The sequence below is a fragment of the Salmo trutta genome, chromosome 13 (genome assembly GCF_901001165.1).
Source record: "Salmo trutta chromosome 13, fSalTru1.1, whole genome shotgun sequence".
Classification (NCBI taxonomy): domain Eukaryota; kingdom Metazoa; phylum Chordata; class Actinopteri; order Salmoniformes; family Salmonidae; genus Salmo; species Salmo trutta.
The window spans coordinates 46061272-46074856 of NC_042969.1; the positions used below are offsets into that span (position 1 = coordinate 46061272).

The 13585-nt window shown below is 46.9% G+C and overlaps 1 long non-coding RNA gene across 1 annotated transcript; it reads right to left on the minus strand.

Moving 5' to 3' along the window:
• Positions 1-12249: 12249 nt before the first annotated feature.
• LOC115204908 (uncharacterized) lies at positions 12250-12809 on the minus strand. The gene is made up of 2 exons (XR_003880518.1): positions 12610-12809; positions 12250-12487 (listed from the first exon to the last, which is right to left on the minus strand). It is a non-coding gene; the product is annotated as an uncharacterized LOC115204908 (long non-coding RNA).
• Positions 12810-13585: the final 776 nt, after the last annotated feature.

The following is a 13585-nucleotide window of genomic DNA, read 5'->3' on the forward strand; positions in this document are numbered from 1 at the left end:
GTAGTGTTCTCTTCATTGTAATTAAAATTCTAATGATGAACACATCCTCTGCTGCACCTTGGTCTAATTCTGACGACGGCCGTTACAGAATTATCCACCAACAACGGACCAAGCAGCGGAGGAAGGAAAGGCACCAGGAGAAAAGCTATCTGGAGTCGTGGTCTTGGGAGGAAATCCTGGACGGGAAAGGACCATGGACTCAAGCTGGGGATTATCGCCGCCCGCAGTGGGAGATCGAGGCGGCGAGAGCTGAGAGGCGCTGGTATGAGGAGAGGGAGCGCAACAGGCACGAGAGGCAGCCCCAGATTGTTTTTTGGGGGGGGGGCACACGGGGAGTGTTGCGGAACCAGGAAGGAATTCTGGGCCAACTCCCCATGCTTACGGCAGGCAGCGCAGTACTGGTCAGGCACCGTGTTATGCGGTAAAGCTCACGGTGTCCCCAGTACGCGTTCATAGCCCGGTGCGCTATAGGCCAGCCCCCCGCAAGTGCCATGTGAGTGCAGGCATCGAGCCAGGACGGGTTGTGCCAGCTCAGCGCGTCTGGTCTCCAGTGCGCCTTTTCGGGCCAGGGTATCCTGCACCGGCTCTGCGCACTGTGTCTCCAGGGCGCTGGGAGGGTCCAGTTCGCCCAATGCCTGCTCTCCGCCCGTGCCGGGCCAAAGTGGGCAGTCAGCCTGGAGTATGGGTAAAGAGCGTAAAGGCTAGAACTCCAGTGCTCCCCCACAGCCCGGTTTATCCTGCCTCCTCCTCGGACCAGGCCTCCAGTGGATCTCTCCAGCCTGGTCCGTCCTGTGCCGTCCTGTGCCACCTCCCAGGACCAGGCCTCCAGTGGGTCTCCCCATCCTGGTCAGTCCTGTGCCTGCTCCACGGACCAGGTCTCCAGTGGGTCTCCCCATCCTGGTCCGTCCTGTGCCACCTCCCAGGACTAGGCCTCCAGTGGGTCTCCCCATCCTGGTCTGTCCTGTGCCACCTCCCAGGACTAGGCCTCCAGGGGGTCTCACCAGTCCGGAGCCGCCAGAGCCGCCCGCCAGTCCGGAGCCGCCAGAGCCGCCCGCCAGTCAGGAGCCGCCAGAGCCGCCCGCCAGTCAGGAGCCGCCTGTCCGGAGCCGCCAGAGCCACCCGCCTGTCCGGAGCCGCCAGAGCCGCCCGCCTGTCCGGAGCCGCCAGAGCCGCCCGCCTGTCCTGAGCATTCAGAGCCGCCCGCCAGCCCGGTGAGTCCTGTGCCTACGCCTAGGGCCAGGCCTCTGTCATGTCTTCCCAGCCTGGTGAGTCCTGTGCCTGTGCCCAGGGCCAGGCCTCCATCATGTCTCCCCAGCCTGGTGAATCCTGGGCCAGAGCCGCCCGCCAGCCAGGAGCCGCCAGAGCCGCCCGCCAGCCAGGAGCCGCCAGAGCTGCCCGCCAGCCAGGAGCCGCCAGAGCCGCCCACCTGTCCGGAGCCACCAGAGCCGCCCGCCTGTCCGGAGCCGCCAGAGCCGCCCCCCAGCCTGGTGAGTCCTGTGCCTGCGCCCAGGGCCAGGCCTCCTTCATGTCTCCCCAGCCTGGTGAATCCTGGGCCAGAGCCGCCAGAGCCGCCCACCAGGCAGGAGCCGCCAGAGCCGCCCGCCAGCCAGGAGCCGCCAGGGCCGCCCGCCAGCCAGGAGCCGCCAGAGCCGCCCGCCTGTCCGGAGCCGCCAGAGCCGCCCGCCTGTCCGGAGCCGCCAGAGCCGCCCGCCTGCCCGGAGCCGCCAGAGCCGCCCCCCAGCCTGGTGAGTCCTGTGCCTGCGCCCAGGGCCAGGCCTCCTTCATGTCTCCCCAGCCTGGTGAGTCCTGTGCCTGCGCCCAGGGCCAGGCCTCCTTCATGTCTCCCCAGCCTGGTGAATCCTGGGCCAGCGCAGCCAGGGTCGCCCGCCAGCCGGGCGCAACCAGGGCCGCAGTCAGGGTCACCCACCAGACCTTCGGCGCGGCCAGGTGCGCCACCTAAGAGGGCGACGCCAAGGGTGGAACAGGGGCCACGACCCGCACCTGAGCCGCCGCCGTAAGAAGGCCCACCCGGACCCTCCTCTTCAGTGTCAGGTTTTGCGGCCCCCCGAGTCCGCACCTTGGGGGGGGGGGGGGGGGGTGGTACTGTAACGCCCTGGCCATAGAGAGGGGTTTTTGTTCTTTATTTTGGTTAGGCCAGGGTGTTACATTGGGTGGGCGTTCTATGTTCCTTTTTCTATGTTTTTGTATTTCTTTGTTTTGGGCCGTGTGTGGCTCCCAATCAGGCACAGCTGAAGCTTGTTGTTGCTGATTGGGAGTCACACATAAGGAGCATGTTTTTCCTTTGGGTTTTGTGGGTAATTGTTTCTGTTTAGAGTAATTTGCAACAGGACTGTTCTGCTGTCGTGTATTTGTTATTTTTGTAGTGTTCTCTTCATTGTAATTCAAATTCTAAAGTAAACAAATTAGTGGACATTTTTATTGAGAAATAAGCTTTTTAAGTATGAAACATTTCTGGGATCTTTCATTTCAGCTCATGAAACATGGGACCAACACTTTCCTTTTTGCGTTAATATTTTTGTTCTGTTCTAAAAATATATATAAAAATTGGTTTGCGGGCCAACAAAAGGGCTGCCAGTTGCCCATCCCTGAACTAGGGCAACATGAGACAGAAATATACTAGGATTAAGTACATAGGGTAATATACTAGGATTAAGTACACAGGGAAAAATATTGACAGATTTAAAAACCCATGTTTTAATCAAAGCGATGTTTGTTATCTTAAGTAATTCGCTCTCCTCACTCCTAATCATGTCTGTCGTCTCTTCTCCTCAACATCACTTCTCCTCAACATCACTTCTCCTCAACATCTCTCTCGTCTCTCTTCTTCACCTTTTCTCCTGACCACCTTTCTCATCTCTTTTCCTAACCATCTTCCTCTCCTCTCTCCTCCTCACCATCTCTCTCCTCTTTTCTCCTTCAGGCCCCAGCCCAAGGAACATCTGATCGTGTCTCAGCTGCACCAAAGGATCCGTGAGTTTCAAATCATTCTCTTCTCAGAACCCTATCTTTTTTTCCCCTCTTTAAAAAAAGGGGTGGGGGGGAATGGACTTTAGCTTCTTAAACTTTATTTCAGCAGTTGGGAAGGTAAGTGGGAGACAGGTAGAAGGAAAAGGACAGAATGGGAGGACAGAATTGGGTCGGGGGTATACACCAGGGTCCAGATTCACAAAACATTTTTAAGAAGAAATCGTATTAATTGCAAATTTTTTCCTTAACTATAGACTTATGAAGAAAGTTAAGCAAAGTTGCTATTACTCAAAAAGGTTCTTGCTCTATTTCTTATGTTTCTCCTTAAGCAAAAAGTGAAGAAAAAAATAGATACTTGATAGCTAAACCCTTGTCTTAAACTCAGGGCAGTGAGAGAATAAGCTCATGGAAGCAATTGAACATGTTTAATTCACTCACAAACTTCATCTGAAAGTTTCAGTATTGATTATTTTAAACTAAAGAACATGTTTTAGAATAGGGTGACCAGACGTCCCCGTTTTCCGGGGACAGTCCCTGTTTTTGGTGGCCTGTCCCCGGCTGGAGCTGTCCCCGTTTTTAACTGTGCGTTAAACAGACTGCAAAGTGAAATAATATTTTACGTGGCAAGAAAGACCGGGCAGCAGAGCCTACCGGTTGACGTCTCAATCGTGTCGTGCTTGTTTAGGCCAACAGAGAGGGCTGCTCGCTATAGCAGCTTCATTCACTCTTCTTCTACTAACTACTTGCTCGCGATAGTTTTAGAGAACTGCTGTGGAAAACTCGGCCAGAAGCTAGCAAGGTGTCAAGGGATTCCACAACATCACCACAAACAACTTTCCAAGCCAGGTAAGTTACACTCGTTTGAGATACTAGCTAGTGATGTTGTGTCACTATTTATTATATAGATAGATGATTTGCTCTATAAGGTTTAAAATAGGTTATACTAGCTAACATTAGCTATGTCGACTAAGTTATCTAGCTAGGTTAGCTAGCTACTGTTATGGTAGCTAGGTTAAAAAACGTTCACATGTAAACATGCAGTGGACAGGCTATTTTGAAAATGATTATATTAAATTAATGCACAATTAATTACGAGAATATTTATTTGTAGATTACAATTTTAATGGTTTGGCATTATAATAAGTAGTGTGAAAATATATTTAGAAATGTTCATGGATAACATTAGCATAATGTGTTCTGTTAGAGAGTGGAGAGGAGGAAGACTGGATAGGATGAAGAGTGAAGGAGGAAAGGTAAAGATATGATTTGCAGAGCCTGCCAATTTATTATTCCAAACAATGTTTGAGATAAAATACAAAAATGAGGCAAGCAATGGGAATCTGTTAAAGTATTTTATCTAATAGTATGCTATTTATTAATACAGATTGGAGAGGAAGGAGAAGGAAAAAATAAGTGAGTAAAAAGAGTGAAGCAAGGAGAGTGTAGAAGAGTGAGGTGGAAAGGTGAAGAGAAGGAAAGGAAGGAAGAAGAGTGAAGAAAATAGGAGGAGAAAGATTGGAGGAGAAGAAAAAGTTAAGAGTAAGAAGAGTGACACAAGGAGAGTGAAGAAGAGCAGACAGAGGAGGTACAATGGCTCTTTCTAAGAAATGGAAATGCCATTTTAATGACATGATGAGAGAATTTCCATTTATACGCTCAGGTCAAGAAGATAGAATGGTTCACTGCACCCTTTGTAATTCCTCTTTTTCAATTGGCAGCGGGGGAAGAACGGCAGTGGTAGAACATCAACAGACAAAAAAGCATAAAGCCTCTCTGATTGCCCGTGTTAGTATGCCCTCTGTCATCACATTCTTCAAGAAGGTAGAGCCTTCCCAAGAAGAATATGGTTTAGTTGTGCAGGAGGGTGTCTTTGCATACTACACTATGCGACACAATCATAGTTACAGATCTATGAACTGACACGAAAGCTTTATGAGCCAAAGTTTACATGTGCTAGGACAAAATGTGAAACCATAGTAAGTAACGTGTTAGCACCATGGGCAACTACTTTGGTAACACAGGACCTAGACCAGGTTGAATTTGTGGCCCTGTCCATTGATTCGTTCAAACATGGACATGTAAAGCTGCTGCCAATAATAGTCAGATATTGTGAGATATATGGTGGCAACACATCTGTGGAAACAAAACTGCTTGATTTTGTTGAATTGAAAGGAGAAACATCAGAGGAAATTGCAGCTGAGGTCCTGGTGGTCATCCAAAAATGTAACCTGCAAAACAAAGTTGTGGCATTCTCCGCCGACAACACAAATATCAACTTGAGGACTGAATAGGCTGAGGAGGGTCAATGTCCATACCAAAGTTAAAAATGCTCTGCAGCGGGAGGTGATTGGCTTAGGTTGTCCTGCCCAGATTATTCATATCACGGCCAGAACAGCTTTGAATATGATGTTGAGTACCTGCTCACAAATATATTTGGATATTTTCATATTTTCACCGTCAGAGTAGAAAGACTGAAGAGCTTTTGTGAGTTTGTTGGCCAGGAGTACCATAACATTTTAGGACACAGCAATGTTCGCTGGCTGTCCATGCTCCCTGCTCTAGAAAGAGTGCTAAAAAGGTATGTGCCATTGAAATCCTTTCTTTTCTGAAGACAAATGCCCTGTTGGCCTGCGAACAATGTTCGAAGATCCACTGTCAAGTCCTCTTGTTCACCATCCAAAGGACACAGGGACAACTCAATTTTCCGACTCAATCTTTTTTATTTTTAGTTTGCCTTCAGTTGATTGGTCTGTCCAGTAATTTAGCCAGTAAATTAGCCAGTAAATTAGGTTGTAAACCTTTAAAAAGACAGAACAAAAAGTTACCATTTTAATGAACTTAAATTAGTTTAAACATTTAAATAACATTCTAAATAACTAAGATGAATTAACCATTTAAGCCTTTTACCATTGGCGTCTTTGGACTGAACCTGTGAGTGAACTTGGAGTTTTCCCTCTGAAGTTTGTTCTTCTGAATGACTGACACCCTCCATGCCTTCACAGGTGCTCCAAATAAGTGAAAATGATTGATCAGGTGACAAGCAGCCGGTTTGCTGCTGCTGGTGCACTCTGGGAAGTGTAGTTCTTTGACTCACTCCTGATATTCAGCTCAACACCTCCCACTTGAGCTCCTGGTTTTTTTCAAATCCAGAGAGGTCACAAGCCCTTCACACCTCTGTTTGTTCTTCAATGGGTAGTAGAATGACAAGTCACTCACCACTTCAGTGTGTATGTCTCGGGAAGCCATGCAGCAGAAGACTATTCCCCATACTTTGAGTCTAGTTCTCTTCTTGACCTCATCTTTCACTTCATAAGGGCCGAACAGGTCCTTGGCGGTGAATTCAAAAGGTGCAGCTGGGCCTGTTCGTTCTAGAGGCAGGTCAGCCATGATTTGTTGACACTGTTTTGCCTTGTTTTTCCTGCAGACCACACAGCTGTCAACCATTTTCTTGGCAAGTCTACGACCTTTTATTACCCAGGCTTTCTTCCTCATCCGGAGAAGGGTTCCCGCCACTCCCTCGTGGTTTGCTGTGTGGGATTCTTGTGCCAGCAGTGTAGACACCCATGCTTCAAAGGGTAAAACTGGCACTGCTGTCTTATCTTCGTTGAATGTCTGAATTCTGACTCCACAAACTAGCAGCCCAGACTTCACATCTTTGTACACTGTCAGTCTGCTTAGAGTTGTGTCTGAAAAATCTGTACCTTCTTGAGCTGCGAGAAAAAGGTCTTTGAGTGCATCTTCATGTTCTTTGACAGTCGGCAGAGCTTGCTTGGGTGATCTTACCTCCCTCTTTGCCTGTTTAGGGGCCCGGACCTTCCTCTTCAGCCACTGCTTGGCTGCTAGACAAACCCAGGCAACGACTCTCACCAGTTTGGATAGGCTACTGAATCTTCTTACTTCCACAAGATCTTTAACCCAACCAGTGGGCTTCCTTCTAAGAAGAGTTGGGTTCACCACAGGTATTTCCTCTTGAGTTTCACTCTTTGGACTTTCCTGAGTGCCTTGTAGGTCTTCTTTCTGCTGACTACTTCTCGCTTCAGCTCTTGTCAATGCACCTGAGAATGCCTTTCTCTGGAGCTTGTTTACACTCTCCCTGGCATGAGCTGCAACCTCTCCAGCTGATTTTATAGGCCACTCCTCCACTGGCCACTTTAGGAACTCTGGTCCCTCTTGCCATGTGGAATTCTCCTTCAAATCTTCAGGAGCACCCCCTCTTGTTATGATGTCAGCTATGTTTAGATCCCCATGGATCCACCACCAGTCTTGCACTTGTCCAGCCTTCTGGATTTCACCCACTGTTTGCAAAGAAGGTTTTGTACCCATAACTGACTCTTTGAATGGCTCCCAAGACCGTTTGACTGTCAAGTAGATGGAACCATCTCTCGGTCTTCATCCGAGCATGCTTTTCCACATACTTCCTGATCCTGGCTGCGAAGACAGCACCACAGATCTCAGCTTTTACAGCGTCTCCCTTCTGATCCAGGGGTGTCAGCTTGGCTTTTGATTCAACAAATCGAACTTTAGTGCCTTGACTTGTCTCCCATCTTAAGTACATCACAGCTCCATAGGTTTTATCACTTCCATCAGAGAATGTGATGCCCCACGGTCTCCCTTCCCAGCCAGCTGGTGTGAGGCTCCTGTGGAATTTCACCTCTCCAAGCTGCACATATTCTTCAAAAAGCTGGATGGCTTCTTCCCTGAGGCTTTCTGAGAGAGGTTGGTCCCAGGTTCCTTGGGTTAGTTTCCCACCCCCTCCCTCTTGGAATGCTTTTCGAACAAGAATTGCTCCCTTCTGTTTGGCAGGTGTAACTAAGCCAATTGGGTCGTACAGTCCAGCCACTTGGCTTAAGAGGGCCCTCCTAGTCAGTGGGTTAGGTGTCTCAGTTCTCACCTCCTCCTTGAGAAGATTTTTCCCAACTCTCATCTTCTTTTTCCTTTTTGAAAAGTTAACTGAGGTTAACATGTAGAGCTTGTCTTCATCCATTCGGTAGCCGATACCCAAGGCTTTGTTGTCTTCGTCCCTCATTTGATTTGGAAGAATTAAGGTTTTACTTTGTGCCTTTGATAGACCTTCCACCTCCATTCCTTGCCTCCCACTTTGCCCTGACCGGACCCATGGTTTGAGGAAGAACCCTCCAGCTTTCAAGATCTCTTCTACATTTGCTGTGATTTTGTCAAGTTTATCCAGGTCATTTTGGGAGGTTAAGAGGTCATCCACATAACTGTCCTCTTCAATGACTCTGCGCTCATCCTCCAAGTGAAGAAAGTTGGGCAGGCGTGCTGTTTCCCTCTCCTCTGCCAGGGTCATTTCTTTTCCTCCCGGGGGACAGTTTTCACATCGGCATACTCCACATCTTGGCTCACATGCAGCTCCGATGCTGTCCCAGTGCCACCACTCAAGGAACTCACGGTTACTGGCAGCTGTAAATTTGGTCAGAGTCACATCCTCCTGCTGTAGCTGGGCTGTGTCAGTTGTTGGACTTGTGATTTCTTGATATTTGACAGCTGCTGTCCTCATGGAGCGAGCAAAGTGTGTTTTGGACTCATATAGTGCAACCTCCACTTCTTCAAATAAGTCGGGATGTGCTCCACCCACTGTTTTCCCCAATGGACCCTCCCACAAGATGAGGTCTCCCATGATTTTTACCCTCTGGGGAGCGAGTCTTCCCTCTCGGTGGCTAATGAGAAGTTCGACCTCTTCTGGCCTTTCCAATTCTGTAAGTTTGACTTCTGGGAAGAATTTTTTCAACTTCTCAGGTTCAATTACTTGATGCACTCTGGCGATTTCATCCAAGCCGTAGCAGATCATTTCATGAGCTCTCTCTGTCCCTTTAGGTGTCTTGACTCTGACTTTGAGGACATACCTTAGTGTGTTCACTTTCATGGTCATACCACCAACCCCATGAACAACTAAAGTTATCTTTTCATGTATTAACCTCAGTCTTTCAGCAGCCTTATGGGTAATGTAGTTTGTGTCTGAAGCAAGGTCAATTAAAGTCCCAATCTTCTGCCCTGCGTTCGCCGTGACTTGCATCAACATCATGATGACAGGAAGTTCAGTGAGCCCATTTCTCTGCAGTAGCTCAGACTGGCCTGAAGCATCGAGTGTCACTGCGGTTTTGTTGGTGTTGGTGAAAGCCTTTCTGCATCGATCTGCCATTTCCTGGGAAAGTTCAGACAAGATCTTCTCTTGTTCCTCCGTTAGCTTGCTTTCACCTTTGCCGTCTCTTCCACTCTTTCTCTCTTCCCCTCTTTTGACTTCTCCTTTTGGGCAGAGGAAAAAAATGGTGGTCTGGGGCACCACCTTCCCTTTTACAGTCTTTGTTTCTGCATAGGAAAGTGTCTCTGCAGTATCCATCTTCATCATGGCATCCGAGACATTTTCTGCATGCTCCCAGCTTTCTTAATACAGTTTTCTTTTCAGGTAGCTTAAGTCTTTTGAACTTTCTACAGAAGAAGATCTTGTTGTGCCCACTATCACCACATACACCACATACCTCATCAATCTCTTCTTTCCTTGTGGTTTTTGTTGAGGCAATCTTTCTGTCATACTTCTTGTCCAAACGATCCGATTTTTCCATCTTCTCCTCAGTTCTGAGCTGTTCGAGTCTCTCCAGTATTCCTTCTTGACTTTTCAGGAACTTCAAGAGCATGACAAAGTGGTTGTCTGATGTGACATCGTTTCTGGGTTCAACCATGAACATAACCCAGTCTCTTTTAATGAAGTCAGGCAACTTGCTTTCAATGGATCTAATTACCAGTGGGTTATTTATGGCTCCAGAGTTTTTAACTCTTTGAGATCTGCTAGAGCCTTCTCCACTGACTGTATGAGATCAATGACCTTTCTTGGTTGGTTCCCTTTCACATGTGCCATCTTCTCCAGCTCTTCCAGGATTTCCACTATGATGGTTGACTTGTTGCCATACCTGTTCTCCAGGACTCTGAACATGTCATCGGCAGTGGTGTAGGTTGAAAGTCTGAGGTCTTTTGAGATTTTGTCATCCACACTCTCCAGGAGTTGAATTTTCTTAACTTCAGTTGATCCGGATGGCTCTCCCTGCCTTTGCAGGCTTTCCCAGTCTTTCCTCCATCTGTGATATTCTCTCCTGCTTCCATTGAAGATAGGTAGAGAGATTGGCTTGATTCTCACTATTGGTGTGGATGTTGCCGGTTGGGGTAGTAGTTTCACCCCTGTGCCTCGCTCATTGGTCGTCCGTGCAGTGGCAAATTCAGGTCTCCTTAACTCAAGCCTGCAGTAGAATGCTCTTACGTCCTTGACTCTTCCATTTAATTCGTCCTTTAATTCTACAGGGATCCATCGCTCCCATGATGACATTGCTGAGATGGCCTCTTTTATCCTCTTGTCCAAGAGAGCGAGGTGCACTTCATAGCCCTCTAAATTGGCACTTTCCACTGGTACATAAGCCGCTTTATCATTGGCTTTTTCTGCTTCCAGGATTGCCACAAGAAGTTCACTCCTTCCATACCTTGACCACAGGTTTGTTTGAACAATGTCTCTTATTTCTGCCAACTTTGTTTCACCTTCATTTATAGATCTATCAATGTGAGCCTCTTGCTGTTCATTAACCTGTTGCTGCTAGGGGGCAGTATTTGCACGGCCGGATAAAAAACGTACCCGATTTAATCTGGTTACTAATCCTGCCCAGTAACTAGAATATGCATATAATTATTGGCTTTGGATAGAAAACACCCTAAAGTTTCTAAAACTGTTTGAATGGTGTCTGAGTATAACAGAACTCATTTGGCAGGCCAAAACCTGAGAAGATTCCTTACAGGAAGTGGCCTGTCTGACCATTTCTTGCCCTCCTTGATTATCTCTAACAAAAACAGGGGATCTCTGGCATGACGTGACACTTCCTACGGCTCCCATAGGCTCTCAGAACCCGGGAAAAAGCTGAATGACGTAATTCAAGGCCCAGGCTGAAACACACTAGCGCGTTTGGCAAGTGCTCTATCAGAGGGCCATCAGACTGAGGCTCGTGCATGAGGGGATAGCATGCTTTTACTTTCACTCTCTTTGTAATAAAAAACGATTTCCCGGTCGGAATATTATCGCTTTTTTTTACGAGAAAAATGGCATAAAAATTGATTTTAAACAGCGGTTGACATGCTTCGAAGTACGGTAATGGAATATTTAGAATTTTTTTGTCACGAAATGCGTCGTGCTCGTAACCCTTATTTACCCTTTCGGATAGTGTCTTGAACGCACAAACAAAACGCCGCTATTTGGATATAACAATGGATTATTTGGGACCAAACCAACATTTGTTATTGAAGTAGAAGTCCTGGGAGTGCATTCTGACGAAGACAGCAAAGGTAATAACATTTTTCTTACAGTAAATCTGACTTTGGTGCGTGCTAAACTTGCTGGGTGTCTAAATAGCTAGCCCTGTGATGCCGGGCTATCTACTTAGAATATTGCAAAATGTGCTTTCACCGAAAAGCTATTTTAAAATCGGACATATCGAGTGCATAGAGGAGTTCTGTGTCTATAATTCTTAAAATAATTGTTATGTTTTTTGTGAACGTTTATCGTGAGTAATTTAGTAAATTCACCGGAAGTGTTCGGTGGGAATGCTAGTCACATGCTAGTCACCTGCTAATGTAAAAAGCTGGTTTTTGATATAAATATGAACTTGATTGAACAGACATGCATGTATTGTATAACATAATGTCCTAAGATTGTCATCTGATGAAGATCATCAAAGGTTAGTGCTGCATTTAGCTGTGGTTTGGGTTTATGTGACATTATATGCTAGCTTGAAAAATGGGTGTCTGATTATTTCTGGCTGGGTACTCTGCTGACAATCTAATGTTTTGCTTTCGTTGTAAAGCCTTTTTGAAATCGGACAGTGTGGTTAGATTAACGAGAGTCTTGTCTTTAAAATGGTGTAAAATAGTCATATGTTTGAGAAATTGAAGTAATAGCATTTCTAAGGTATTTGAATAACGCGCCACGGGATTCAACTGGCTGTTGAGTAGCCCAGAGAGGTTAAGACCTGGTTCCTCATCCTCAGTCATGTCAGCCTCCAGTCCAATCCTGGAGTCATCGTTGGCATCGAGCATCTTTCTGAAACAATCTGAAAGCTTAGCGAATTCCACCTTTAACTCCACTTGAAGCATGCTGCTTGCTCCTCTTGAAATGAAGTTGGCTTGTCTGGTGAAGCTGCTTTTTGCAGTGGTCCTCTCCTTTTTGAGCTGCTGGACCGACTTCCCCAGGACATCTTCCGCCATCTTGACTTCCTCTGCGTCAACAGCTTATTTCTGGATCTGAAGCCGTTTATCCTCAGGGCCAGGCCGCTCCGCGTGGTTTACAACTGTCAAGTCCTCCTCTTGTTCACCATCCAAAGGACACAGGGACAACTCAATTTTCCGACTCAATCTTTTTCATTTTTAGTTTGCCTTTAGTTGATTGGTCTGTCCAGTAAATTAGCCAGTAAATTAGCCAGTAAATTAGCCAGTAAATTAGGTTGTAAACCTTTAAAAAGACAGAACAAAAAGTTACCATCTTAATTAAACATTTTAATGAACTTAAATTAGTTTAAACATTTAAATAACATTCTAAATAACTAAGATGAATTAACCATTTAAGCCTTTTACCATTGGCGTCTTTGGACTGAACCTGTGAGTGAACTTGGAGTTTTCCCTCTGAAGTTTGTTCTTCTGAATGACTGACGCCCTCCATGCCTTCACAGGTGCTCCAAATAAGTGAAAATGATTGATCAGGTGACAAGCAGCCGGTTTGCTGCTGCTGGTGCACTCTGGGAAGTGTAGTTCTTTGACTCACTCCTGATATTCAGCTCAACATCCACTGACTGAACTTTGGCTGGCCTTTGTCCATGGAAACTTAACCGTATTCAGTTACATGATCAAGATGCTTGAAGGCCAGGACCGCTGTGCTGTGGAGTTAGCTGCAATTCTGAGAAACATTGAGGCAAAATTGACTGCAAGACATGATGACAACTTCATTCCAGTTTTGGTCAGAGGACTTCTTTGAGAGCTAGAGGAAAATGGAGCAATGTCTAAAGAGAGCTTTCTCAAAACATCCCAATCATTCTTCACTACGGCTGTGAACTACTTGCAAGCATGGGGAAAGCACACAGATAATCTAAAAGATTGTCACGACTTCCGCCGAAGTCGGTTCCTCTCCTTGTTCGGGCAACACTAGGCGGTCGGTGTCGCCGGTCTTCTAGCCATCGCCGATCCACTTTTCATTTTCCATTGGTTTTGTCTTTGTTTCCCACACACCTGGTTTTCATTTCCCAATTACAGGTCATGTATTTAACCCTCTGTTTCCCCCATGTCTTTGTGTGTGATTGTTTATTGTTCAGGTCGGTACGTTTCCGGCTGTTGGAGATGGGGTGGAGATGGGTGGAGATGGAGAGTGACCGCATTTCAGCCGTGCGTAATTGGCCGACTCCCACCACGGTAAAGGAGGTGCAGCGGTTTTTAGGGTTTGCCAATTATTACCGGAGGTTTATCCGGGGTTTTGGCCAGGTGGCGACTCCCATTACCTCACTGCTGAAGGGGGGTCCTGTACGTTTGCAGTGGTCGGCTGAGGCGGACAGGGCTTTTG